This window comes from Panicum virgatum, chromosome 5N, assembly GCF_016808335.1.
Source record: "Panicum virgatum strain AP13 chromosome 5N, P.virgatum_v5, whole genome shotgun sequence".
Taxonomy (NCBI): Eukaryota; Viridiplantae; Streptophyta; class Magnoliopsida; order Poales; family Poaceae; genus Panicum; species Panicum virgatum.
Window position 1 is genome coordinate 17,877,806 of NC_053149.1, and position 14,612 is coordinate 17,892,417.

The window sequence follows — 14,612 nt, forward strand, 5'->3', positions numbered from 1 at the left end:
TTTTGTGTTGCGCCTCGTGGCAATGTATTTGGCCAGGATAAAGACCATCACTGTTTAGAAATTAATGTTATGTCTTTATATTAATTATTATTACACAGTAATTTAATTTTAATTAAAACTATTTAATTTCATATTCAATATTGAAAAATTCACCCTCACTGTTTCTGATATGTTCGATTATATGCACTGTTAAACTAAAAAAGCCAATACATTGATACAAACTATTGATACCTTTTAGGAGCTTGGTATATATATTTTTAAAGCCTCATATATTCATTAGACAGGAAAAATGAGCTAAATAAACAAAAACAAACATGAGCATTGTTGAATACATGAACATAAACATAGAAGAAACCTAAGGTTCCAGGGTCTCTCTTATCGATTTCAGTGTTTGAGTGATGCTAATGGTGTAATTCTAAAATTTATTTGCATTTGAACTAATAAAAAATTATACATAGTTGAAAAGCGACAACCAGATCACCATCAATAATTTTCATTTATAAAATTTAAAATTATTGACGTTCGTCTACTTTGCATAATATGTTGCTGTTGTAATGGTGGTTAGATAATATATTATTTTTATTAAAACTATAATTAATTTATTATGAGAATAAAATTATTGGTGTCCATTGCAACACAAAAATCTACTATCAAATAATATGTTCCGACGTGAATATACTCTTTATTGTGACTTGACGTTAGCAAATATATTGTCGTGTAATGTTTGGACTGTGAATGCACCAATTTACCAAGTTTTTACACCAAATTGACCATTTTCTAAGTTGTTGGATCAATCTGCACCCAGCTATTAAGTTATTGTATTAAATTGAGCACTTTACAAGTTGTTGGACCAATTTGCACCCATCTGCCAAATTGTTGTATGATGGGTGCAATTTACTCATAAATTTATTTAGTTGTAAACTGTAGACATGTAGGAATTAATTTTTGTGAAGTGATTTTTTTTAAAAGCACCCGGCAACAGAATTGCCGTGCATATATTGATAGAGAAGAAGTGACTTAAAAAAAACACCAAGCAAACTCGCAGGACAACTAGCTGTTAGAAATGAAAGTGAACAGATGTGTTTCCATTGATTGATTATTGCTTATATACAAGACCAAGAGATAAGGGTCCAAGGGACATGTCCTCTTCGGATGACTCCTTCATGAATTGTAACTACCTAATGACATCATAATGATGTCATTAATCTAATTAACTACTTAATTACAGAATTTATCACTAATTTTCAATTTCTTCATAACACTCCCCCTTATCAATTTGTCCTTCTTGTGGTCTTGTAATCAATTTGATCTTTTTATGGTCTTGTAATCAATCGAATAACTCTTTGAAAATCCTATGGGAAAAATCAGGAGATGCGATACAATATATAACTCCCCCAAAAACCTTTCAGGAAAAATGTGAGGAGAATCTTTGGAAAATCCTGTGGGAAAAACTAAAGTAATAACGGTATACCAGGCAAAACTCCTTGAAACCCAGTGGGAAAAATAAGAAGAAACACCATAATATACAATTATCAATGTTAGTAGACTCTTGAGTTTAAACCCAAAGTTTTAGTCTATAAACACCTTGACCCTATGGTCAATATGCTTCAAATATCATCTTCCAAAAATCCCGGTGGGGAAAAACTAGATGATATAGCATATATCTTTGTTGACATTACCTCATCAAAAAATTTATATGAGAAACCTCAAAAGGAAAAACTCACATAAAGAAAAGAGTACAATGTATCGTATGTTCCAATATCATCCACCAAAAACTTCTTCAGGAAAAATGGATGATATGACATAGTCTTGTGTTGATATTGTCTTATTAAAAACTTTATATGAGAAACCCAAAGGGGAAAAACTCATACAAAGAAAAGAGTACAATGTGATGTTTTCAATAAGTTATTAATTAGAGACGAGATACTCTCCCCCTAAAACTTGCAAACCTTTCATACCAATGTACTCTACACATAGGAAATGTGGAGTATAGTAGACCTTGTGAAATCTCTTCGAGATTATCACAAGTATTTAGTTTGCAATGTTCATATGCCCATATGACCTATGAAACAGAACCATCTTAATGCAAAATATTGCATTAAGTATAACTTGTCTCCATCTAAACAATACAAGTTGCATTACATTTACAGATAATGACATTTGATTCAATAGAATCAGATCCACATAACTTCAGCATGGGACATATCATTCTATCAAGCTATACACATTCATGTGTAGCCTTGTACAATGCAATATCAAAATGATTAGTGGAATTAACCATTAAATGCCTACTTAAAGACTATTACAGAATGGTCTTTCCATATTCCTGTAAAGCTTATTTTAATAATTTGGAATTTTGGAGATTTTATAGATAACCAGAATCATAATATCCACGTATCATGGATTATACCAAGTCCGTATTTGCTATTTTTAAGATATTAAACATACTCTTAGCTTCAATCTACCAACCTTAGGTAGGAATAGCACTGCTATTAGATAGTGAATTTATTGCAAAGATAATATCCGGCCGGAAACTTTTGCAATATATGTATTAGCGCATAAATAGCACTGGGATAATGGATCATATGTCCTAATATCTCAATTCAATCACTATGGCATAAAAAACAATCTTCCTCATGCCTTTCTCTATCATGAGGTAGAACCACCATAGGATTTCTTTTCATATTGAGTCATTCAATATGATATGGATATAGATAGCTTTACTATAAAAATCTGGGAGAAAATACTTGGATCCTAAACACAAAATAAAATTTTGGTTTAGACCGTATCACCCATCTCTAAACTCCATCTTTAGATTACAATGTGCTCTTAACAAGTGTTCATTACCAATGATGTCAAGATTATTGACAATCATATAATACTAGAAAATCCAATTAAGGATTCTGAAATGAACACCACGTGTAATCAATTTTGCATCCTTCAATATAAAGAATATGTACAAAGTTGATTGTACCAAAATCAACTTAACTGTCTTAAGCCATATATTGACTTAAGCAATACACGGTATATATTGCGATTTTATATATGAGTAAGTATTGGATATGTAAACTCCTTCCCGGAAGTTTCATAATATACCAAATCAAGTGATTATATGTAATCACTACATCTATCAACTATCAACTGCAAATATAGATGCTTTTGTACTGCCAGTCAAAAGTTAGTATCGGAAATTTATAACTTACTATGGAGAATAACCTGCATTAAAAATCAATGCTCTGGGCTTTTGCGTAAACCTCTTGTGCTACTAGTCTTGCTTTAATCTCACCACCTCATTGTTCTCAATCCATTCTAGGATGAAAACACTTTTGTACCCATAGTAAAGGTACATCTAGGTGTTGACTTTACTACCAAAACACCTCTCTTCTGGTGAGCAAGACTATCTCTGTATGTATAACATTACTCAACAAGCTCCAGTAAGAGTGACAAAGCACTCCGCCATGGTCTTATTAACTAGGTAACTTTGAATAATGTATACAATTTATTCAGAGAAGTTTGTATCGATACATGTAGTCTTTATATGAAATAATTCTCCGGTTATCAAAACTTAAAAATAAACCCTGAATGACTCATCGTGACTTCCTTAAACGAGAGTCAGGGCTTTCCGATATCCCAGTATCAGTATTTTGGTGCACCTTTGAGCTGGGTTGTGGATTATAAATATCCACAGAACATAAGATGTCCTCTAGGTATCTCTCAACCAAAAGTTGAGTTTCATTTACTATTTTAGAAGAAAAGTCTTCTATTGCTAGCATAAATAATCCTGTTTTATGGCCATACTTCTCCCCCTCTTATTTACAATTGGGAGTTGAGTGGTTTTACTTAGTACCACTACTCTTTCTGGCACATACTTGTATCAGATTAATAATTAGTAAATACATGTGGCAGTTTATTTGCAATACTATACAAATCAACAATTCTTTGAACTCAAAGTTCACTTATTTTAGTACGTGATCCTGAGCTTGAAATGCTTCATGCATTCAAATATTTTCCAGACATTATATATGGTACTTCTAATCTCCCCCAAATGCCTGAAAAACTCATTTATACTAAAATCCAGCATACATGTTGTAAATAGATCCTCTCTAAGAGATCTAGATACTAAACAATAGACGGAGATTTGAAATCTCAGATTGATCCCCAGTTTCCTGTGTGAACCCATCAATATATGGTGCGGTGGTGAGAGTGGTACATATACAACGTAACTCAATCTTACGCAAATAGAAAATCTTCATGTATTTCCACGTACTATATGCATATGGGGGATATGTAGTTAATCATAAGTCAGGAGTGTGTAAGTTCACCTAACTCCAACACGAAATTGGCAATAGCAATTTACTAATAATGGTCCTGCTATGACTTAATGTCATACTTATAGATTCCAATTTATCCTTTTGAATATGTAACTAAACTTTTGTTATACCAAACAATCATCATTGTAGGTACAAAAACTCAGTAGTGTTCGCGATAATGCTCATAACAAAGAGGCATTATCTACTAAATGTATGGCTAAGTGTGGATCTTCCACACTTTAGCTCATCTAACAGTTGTATCTTTACAACCATAAAATGCCAGAACTGTCCATACAATCTTTGTATCAGATCCATACATATTCTTTTGAATATGATCAAGGAATCTAAAATAGTCAATCTGATTTTAAGATAAGAGGGTCTTAAAATCTGTTTCCCTATGGTACTTACTATATCCATACTGTGGAAAATCATGACCAAAAGAATTGCTATTAATTTTTCACGCGTCCTTTGGATGGCTAAGTTGATCATTCCAAATCTTCAATAGATCAACAATGTGAAAAAAATTTATACGCAACATATTGTACGAGAATGGTTGTATAAATAATATAACAAAAAAATGAGTCTTATCTCATTTCTTATATGCCATATTCTTAGGAAGAATGATAGTGGAAGAATTGAACAAACTATCAATGCATCGCATCAATAATGACCAAAATTATTCCCTCTTCTTGTCATAAGAACCAGGAATATTTTGCTTCCATAAGTATAGAGTTTGTGGTACAAATGTCCACTAGGCATATATCATTCCCCATTGGGATAATTCCCATACAATCTATATATCACAAGAATTCAATAAAATTCTCGTCTAATATATAGAAATCCATAAATATTGTCGAGTATCAAATATGATACTCACGATAGTTATGCATTGACAACAAGTGTTACAACATATTTCGATGGACATTATTAAATAATATCGATGGACCATGAGATTATTCTAAATCTCGAATCAAGTCATTCAAATTATAATCAACGATCTTGTTGTCCATGAATTTTAGGTTCTCTTATGAGAAAAATAGAATTGTTTGTTATGCGATCTTATAAGATCCAGTAAAAACAACCAATTTCCTAGAGAGCTTCAAGTGTAGGATTGAAAACCCTGTATGTCGTAGCTCCTGTTTTATCCCTTATTGATGCTTTATATAGATCAAGTTTTCCTTCCATAAGATATTCTTATCAATAATCTTTATGAATATTGTGTATTAATAACAGTAATGCACAATTTTCTTTGATCTATAATAAATGACCCCTATCAAGAGTCATTAAACTCTTTTATTAGTTTATGGGATAAAACCGATATTAATGTCCATTGTCTATGTGGGATATTGATGCCAACGAGAGCGAGTTCAACAAACTCCTCTGAAGTCAATATCCACAACTAGTGACAAACCATTGATGTAATGAGTTTACAACTAAGGTAAACTCAAATCACTATGGTGTTGTAATATCAAATGCAATATTTTACAATTGTATATCACTTTTGGATCATTGTAGGTAACCACATAAATGTGTAGACCATACAATGAATCATCATAAATTTTGTTATACACAAGACAAATAATCTCTAAGTCAGAAACATAGAGTAGTTCTTTATAGTAGGCAATGTAAATTGCTGCCTAAACACGGTCGCTGGGCAGAATAATTCACAAGTAACTAAACGCAGCCTTTGCTTAAGACTCTACTACCTTGTGTAATAGCAAAACAATATGTTGACAAAGAGCAATCCAAAACCTTTATTTTGATTAAAAACACAATGTAGGTAATCATCATGTTTCAGAGAAACAAGATGTAGACCTCTCAGTAACAGGTGATTAGATCATTGCTATGGCACGGTCTCAGGGCAGAATAATTCACAAGAAATTAAACGCAGCTAATGCCATAGACTCCATTACCGTGTGTTAATTAATCAAAATAATCAAGGTATTTATATTGCACATTTTAATCCATCAAAGATTAATGATCTTTAATGATAATCATATCTTAGTTAAATTTCAACTAAGTCACTAGCAAATTTAACTTGTATGTGGTGCAAAAGTGTGGTTTAGGGGCACCTACATACTCAATTCTATTATATAATTACTAATGTAACTTATGTGTTGGTGCAAAAATAAGGGGTTTGGGTGCACCACATACTCCAAAAAAAAAAATAGAACCAAAATGGTATTGTAATATAATTAATCAAACCACAAAATATATTAAAATGACAATATCTAGCAGATATAGTGCAACAACAAAGCACCAAGTGCTATAGTTGGGTAGTGGCATAGTTTATGCAAAATCTCGTAGGATTAAAGCAACAATCCACTTCCTATATTAGCCTCACTAGCAAAAATGGTTTGCCTACCATTTTGCCTTTTCTGATTAGGCTCATATGAATCTAAAACAATTCATGCTTAATTAACTCTTAATCAATTTAGAGGATCCAGTTTTGTTGCAATTTAAAATTAATTGCTAAACAATAAATTGACAAACTATGTATATTTAGACACGAATAATTTTCTGGTCTTAAAAACAAACAAAATATAGGAGTAAAAACTCTACCATACTAACAATGTTAGAGTGGCTAAATCAGAAAATCATAGATATGGAAAATATGTCTAAATATTAACATAGTAAATTAACTGCAATATAATATTATGATGCAATTTTTAAAGACTCATAGGTGTCAAAAACTATCTATTTACTCTAGGTAAATAAATTGCATCATAAGAAATTTAAACACAAGGTCTAAAACAAGAAATTATTCAATTATAAATGTAATTTATTGTAGTGTTGTATCTAGCCTAGGGGCTAAAACAGAATAATCTAGACCTTCAATATTAATATGTAGTATTGAATATACTAAAAACATGTAAATGGAGGCAAATCTGGGGTCTTTTTTCTAAAAATGCGTGGAAGGGAGTGGGGTCGGCTCGGCCCAGCCCGCCGCGGGCGGCCTGCCGGCGCTTTTTTTCTTTTCTATATTTAAAAAAATCAAAATTTCAAAAATATATGTCCGTTTCGGAAAATTTCAAAAATATACCCCGGTCGCCCTATGGGGGGCGACAGGCCCTAAATGTATTTTTTTCTTCAAATTTGCAACGAGGTCCCTGGCCGGGGGGGGCGCGGGTGGAAGGGGGGCCTGTCACCCCCCCCCCCACGGGCGACCGGGGGCCCCACACACAGGCGCGAGAGGGGGGCCTGTCGCCCCCCCATCGGGCGACAGGGGGGCCTGTCGCCCCCCCCCCCCCCCCGGCGACTGGCCCTTCCCCTCCTATATAAGCATTCTACCATCATTTCCTCCTCATTTGAGCCCAAAAATTCCACCAAAAATCCAGAAAAAAAGAGATGGGTGAGGAGAAGGTAAGCGGCGAAGCCCTGCCGGATTGCGCACTTATGATCTACAGGTTAGTACATTTAGCTTATGTATTTTTCCATTGGTATTGTAGAGTAATTTAATTTAATTAGTGCTATAGTAGAACCATTTAAGTAGGAGTTTAATGATACTTTAGTTACGTAGTAGTAAATTAGTTTAGAAAATTAGTACTACGCGTTTATTATTACAATTGCAAATTATTACAATTGCAGTACTACTAGAGACGTGTTTATAAATTAATTACGATTTAGAATAGAATTTCGCATATGCAGTATAGAATTTGAGTGTCATCACATAGTTATGAATACTTATATGTTGTAGTTGAAATCCATACTTAGTTTTTACGAATTATTGAATAAGGTAGTGAAGTAAAGAGTATAACTCGATAAGTTTTCTGTGATATACAGATATATCGAGCAAGATGCAGTTTCAAGTATTTTTTGGTGACTACAATATTTTGTATGGGCCAAATGGAGTAGACCTTTATGCCTTTAAGTGCACATCTAGCGTCATAGATAAACCTATGGAGAGGAGTTTTTGTTCCATATGTAAGTGGCTGCAGCGTGGGTTCCGTGTTTATCCGGAGACACATGTGATGACCGTTCAGTCTCTTGTTAATTGGGAGGTAGAAAGTGATTTATGAGAATTGATGATGATACACAGCACTGATGACTGGCAGAAGTACATGCAAGCAGCTCTAGAGCGTGGGTGGCCTCTGGCCATTCTTGTTCAAATCCAGGAGAAGACACAAAATGAAATCCAACATGGTGCAGATCAAGCAACTCCGAGTATTCGAAGAGAGGCCAACTATGTTGACCAAGATGAGTCAGAAGAGATAGAGAACCAAAACATCGGACCACAGGGCCTTGCTGATGAGGGAGAGAGGATACATAGCATTGTGGACGAGATGGAGGCAGAAGATTAAACCGCAATAGAGATAGAAGAATATGAGGGCTCGTCTGATGACGAGCAGTACTCATTGCCAAAAGAGTGGAAGGAGCATGGTTTTAGCAATCATGTCGCAGAAGACGAACGAAATCAGGAGTGGGAGTACAGAGGGAATGGGGTAGTGCAAGGTGCAACATATCCAAACATTGAAGCCGTAAAAGATGTTGTGAGACTATGGGCAATATCATTGAAACGAGAATTTAGAGTCGTAAAGTCTGGCAGTAAAGAATATGAGGTGAAGTGTGTGAATGATGGATGTCCATGGCGAGTACATGCATTCAAGGGAAAATGGAAGTCGAACTGGAAATGTTCCATTGTGACAGAGCACACTTATTTGCTGTCAAAAGTTCTTCCCTCGCATCGCAATATATCATGCGACTTTGTTGCAAAGCAAATATATGGGTTGATTATGGACAACCTAAATTATGAGCCAAAACTGATTGTTCGACACATTGAGCAGACTTACCAGTACACCATTAGTTATTTGAAGGCATGGCAGGCTAAACTAAGGGTATTCGAGATGCGGTTCGGCACATACTGGGCATCATATGATAACCTACCTCGTATGTTATCCCAGGTTGCTGCTAAAAATCCTAGAAGCTTTTATGACACATACCTCGTACCAGCCATGACTAGGGGGCAAAGCATTCTGCAACGAGCCTTCTTTTTCCTAGGTGCCTATGTTAGGGCATTTCAGTGTTGTCTTCCGGTGATCTGCATTGATGGCATATTTCTGACTGGAAGGTATAAAGGTCAGATACTCACCGCAATCGGGGTAGATTGCAACAACCAAATAGTTCCGCTCGCATTTGCATTTGTTGAGAATGAGAACTTAGACAGTTGGTATTGGTTCCTTGAATGAGTGAAGGTTCACGTTGTTGCTGCACGTCCAGATGTGTGCCTTATTAGTGATAGGCATGCAGGTCTGCTACAATCAATACTGAAATTGCAACGTGGAACTGCGACAACGCCTCCATTGTGGCCCGATGTCCAAAACAGGTGGTGCATTAGGCATATGGGTGCAAACTTCTATGACCACTTCAAGAACAAGGATCTTAAGAACATGTTTAAGAGGTTGTGCACCCAAAATATACTGAGAAAATTCAATGCATTATGGCAGATGCGTGATCAGTTGACTACAGAGCTAGTGAAGGTAAGGGCATCAGGAACAAGCACGAGTCAGGCTGCAGAGGCTAGGGATTCAATTGAGAAGCCATTTTCACACTGGATTCGAGGTGCACCTAAGGAGAAATGGTCATTCCTTTATGATACCAACGGAATATGGTATGGTATTCAGAAAATGAACCATGCAGAGTGTTTCAATATGGTTATGCGTTTTTGTCGTGCCTTTCCTCTTGTGGGAATTGTTGAGTTCATCATGTATGGGTGCATGAAGTATTTCAGAGAGCGTTACATGGCTGCAAGCATAAACATCAGCAACCCCCAAATTCAGTTTTGCACAAGAGTGATACAATATATGCAACAGAAGATTGAAAAGGCCTAACTGCACCGCGTCATATCGACAGGTACAATGGAGCATAGATTTGAGGTTCTATGCAAGGATAGAACTGGTCGTGGTATCCGTAGAGATAGGGTGGTACAGGAGAGTTTAATTACAGTAGATGGCAAAACCTTCTGCTCCTGCATGAAGCCTAAGTTATTGCATTTGCCATGCTCGCATCTCATTGCGGCATGTGCAGAGTCTGGGTTGCAGCCAGGAGTTTTTGTTTCACCTTACTTCAACAAGGAAGCAGTTGTATCCACCTGGGTACATGAGGTATACGGGATTGGAATAGTGGGACCTTTCATTCAGGATAATGATGATAAGATGTTTATTCCTGATCCAGCCACTAAGAAAGGCAAAGGCCGCCGTCGGACACGTCGTATTCGGAATGGTATGGATGAGTCCGAAGCAAGTAAGGCACAAAAGCGTTGCAGCCAATGTGGAGCATTGGGTCACAACTACAAGAAGTGTCCTCAGAATGAACTTCACGATGCTGCTGACGTCGGTCCTTCCGGAAATCCCAGAGATGGAGCACCTCCTACGTTCAAACGACCATCGGCGAGAATTGCTCGTGGAAGGCACTCTGTGTCATGATCCACCAGTGTGCAGTTTGTACCTATATACTAATCGTGCATGGAGTTCCACTTGGGATCTCTCAGCAGCAGACACTGCAGCCCCTTTTGCGTCCTGAGCAACAGGTGAGGTCTCGGGATCGTCACACCTACTCCGAGGGCCATGTCCGCGCCCAGCAGAGGGCTAAGAGGGTCCGACGCCCTAGGGGTGGTTAGATATATCCGATGTTTGTATCTCTGATGTTTATTTGTAATAAGATAGCTGTGGACCGCTTATTTGTATCCGATGTTTATGATTGTGGTAGTTTACTTGTCATTTGTTTCTATAGATACTATTGATGTGAACTTGTTATGTTTGTGGATTCCATAATGCTCGTGAAATAAGGGAAGTTCTTGCGAATTTTTTCCGTGATTTAATGAAGGACAAGTTAGGTGCGGTAGGAGTTAGCGGCCGAGATCCCGCCGACGATGATGACGACTACCGCATACAGTGTAAACTTTGTGACACGCTCGTATAGCTCAAAATAGGGACCATAGTGTATCTAGCTGCGAGTACGAGATCACAAGTTACCACTGCTCAGCACGGCGATCACGGGTTTCCCACATGTCGCATTGTTTGCCCAGACATACGTGACAAAAGACGACAACCCAATAGCAGTGCTCTTTCACCATTTCAAAAAGATGTGACAACACGGCAACCACACCGGCTCACCTTCGAAGCAGTCACTTTGGCGAGGACGACGGACCTGTCATTCTACAGCGAAGGTCTGTGGCGTGTAGTAGGGAAGGCGGCATCTAGGCGCGATCGACCGAGCGGCAGCAATGCAGTGCTGTGAGTCTGCATGCACTTAGATGCTCTACATGAACAGAGATGCATCGAGTAGTCAGTTCGAGAATCGAACCTAGCCTTTTCAGTGTTATGTCAGCTAGCCTCTTCACTGTGTTGTCATGTAGGCTTTTCAGGTGCATTTACACTCCACACTCCGGGTATCAGACCTTTGTGCGCCTATAAATACTCCGAAGTTTGTGAACTCCCAGCAGCACTCAAACACCAAAGCTCATTGTATACCCAATGTCTGGAGGTGGGTCTAGCGGGAAGAATTACTACGGTTTTGGGAAAGAAAAAGGGGGAAGAAAGGGAGACCCCATAATATGGGAGGGGCCTCTTGGACATGATTCCTTTCCGGAACAAGAGTGAATTTACTAATGAAACTCCTTTTCGACAATACGATAACCGTAGAGAACCGTGGCCAAAATGCAGACATGGTGAGGATTGCTTAGTGCAGATGTGCACCGACGGGATGGGTAATACTCGGTTGTTTCATTTCTTTATCTTCATTGAGACACCTTACATAAAATTTGTTTTGCAGTCTTCCGATGCTCCAGAAAACGGTGGTTTTACTAGGTGGGTCGATCCTGCACCAATTGATTCAGTTTAGGAGTTCATCGAGTACCTCCAGATAAAGATCTTTGATCTAGAATGCAAGGTGAACCATTACGAGGAAGTGAGCGAGGCTAACAAAGACGACGAAGATGATGATAACAGCAATGCGGCCGCTTCACAGGATAACACATGCACTATTCCTTACTGCAACTGCCCTTGTCATAGGAAAAAGGGCCCTACGCCTCCGCCACCACCGCCTGCACCACCTGCAATGGGTGGATACTGCGGAGAAGGCTCAACGCAGTTTGCTGTGTGGGGGTACGGCTACGAGAACTACCCTACTGCTAGTGACATGCTGCATCGTCGTGTTTGTTGTGTTTTTTTAAATTACCTAAGGCATGTTAGGTTAGTCCAGAATCTGTTTACCGTAGTTTGCAACGGGTTCTGCCATGCCACTGTATGTGTGATGTGTGTTTCATTATCATTGTATTATGATGTAAACTTGATAGTTCACATTATGTAATACATTTCTTAGTTCTTATTTCTTATCGTTATATTAATTAAATGTGTGCTTTTTAGTATTTTAGTGACATGAAAAGCTCCGAAAATATTAAGGACAAGTTCAAAGATTTCATAGATTTCCGGCTACAACTGCAAATTAATGGTAAAAGTTACAACACACAGAGTCAAGCTCTCAACTGAAAACATAAACAACTAATTGCAGTGGCATGTGCACGCGACAAGATAATTTCTTGTTGCATCTAAACCTACCATGCCTTATGGAATATAAAATACCGGGATTACATGGTACTACTCTATAGAGTGCACCGAGGATATTTGCCCTTCCTAATTGCTTCGGGCCCGGCTTCCTTCACACGGCGTGCCCTCTCTCGCTTTCTCTCCCTGTCAGCTTCACGTTCCGCCGCCGCCTTACGATCCACCTCCTCCATCCTCTTGCGGATATCTTCTTGCTCTTTCTTGCGCTTCTCCTCTTGCTGTTCCTCGTGCTTCATTCGGCGCCAACGTTCTGCAGCCCACCTTACTTGTTGTTCCACAAAGTCCTTTGTCTGCTGCGACTGCACGGTGTCAAACCACTACATAAAATCACAAAGAGGCGGAGGAGAATTTGTCCAACAAAAGTTAGAATCATAACTCAATGTTAGGTCACAAAGAAAAATAGTGTCTGTTGTCATCTCCTAAAACCTCAGATTGCATGAACTTGCATAACGAACCGCAGAAGCACATTGGCACATCAATTCCTTCGGGAACGGTGGCTTCACACTTGCTCCACGGAATGTAGGTTGATCCTGACGAAGACATTGGCGCTATAGTGTGGTGCGCCAAATGACGAACAATGATTTCAATAATGCACATATCGTATACCAAATCGATGCGTGAAAATATAGGTAATGTCATAATTCTATTACCTTATGCTGCAATATCAATAAGGTACTGTCATAATTCTATTCTAATTCATAATTAATTTAAAAACAAGTCTGTAATAGTACTAAAATTGTAATACTAAACGAGTGTTCTGAAGCACCAAATCTAATTCAGCTAATCCGCTAATTAAATTAAATTGTTATACAATATCAACGGATTCATACGAAAGTTACCGGTAGATCACAAGTGCGGAATTCGACAGAGATTTTTGGTGCAATTTTTGGGCTCAAATGAGAAGGAAATGGAGGCCAGGACTTATATAGGGTAGGAGACCCCCGTCGCCCATGGGGGGGCTGTCGCCCCGGGGGGGAGCGGCAGACCCCACCCCCTCCCCCGGCTAGGGACCTCTTTGCAACGGACGACAGGACCCCGTCACCCTGGGCCGGGCGACCAGGGGTATTTTCGAAAATTTTCAAAACGGACATATATTTTTGAAATTTTTATTTTTTAAAAATATAAAAAAAGAAAAAGACGCCCTGCCGGCGCGATCTGGGAGCGGCCCAGTAATCGGCCCATTTGCCGAGCGGCCTTGCTTGGCCAAATGGTAGGGAAGGGGCGCCTTCCCCAGGAACCGCCGCCGCCTGCTCCTTGGTGGAGCGCCGCCGCTGGCGTCGCCGGCGTTTGGCTCCTGGGGTCACCGCCCCATGCGCCGCCCACGCCGGTGCCGAGCGCCGCTGGCGCAGCCGCCGCCGGAGTCGAGCGGCGCACCACCCTCTCCTGCTCGTCTACCTCGAACCGGCCCCCGTGCGCCGGCCAAGGCCGGCCGCCTGTTCCGGTGCCCCGCAGCACGGCCCCCTGCGGCCGCCGCGAAGCGCCCCCGCCGCGCCTCCGCCCTTGCGCCGTGGTGGATGCCCGGCCGGCCGTCCATAGACGCCACACGCCCGAAGATTCAGCCAGTGAAACAATCCTGTCGGGGTCGCGGCTGCTGGAGGTGCGGCCGTGCTCTCCGCTGTCGAAGATGCCGGAGCCGAGGGTTCCTCGGTTCAGGAGAAGGGCGGAGCGCCCCTGCGTACGACCATGGTGCTGATGGAGCCGTTCGTTGGGGGTCAGAGCGCCGTGAAGCGGCACTGGTATT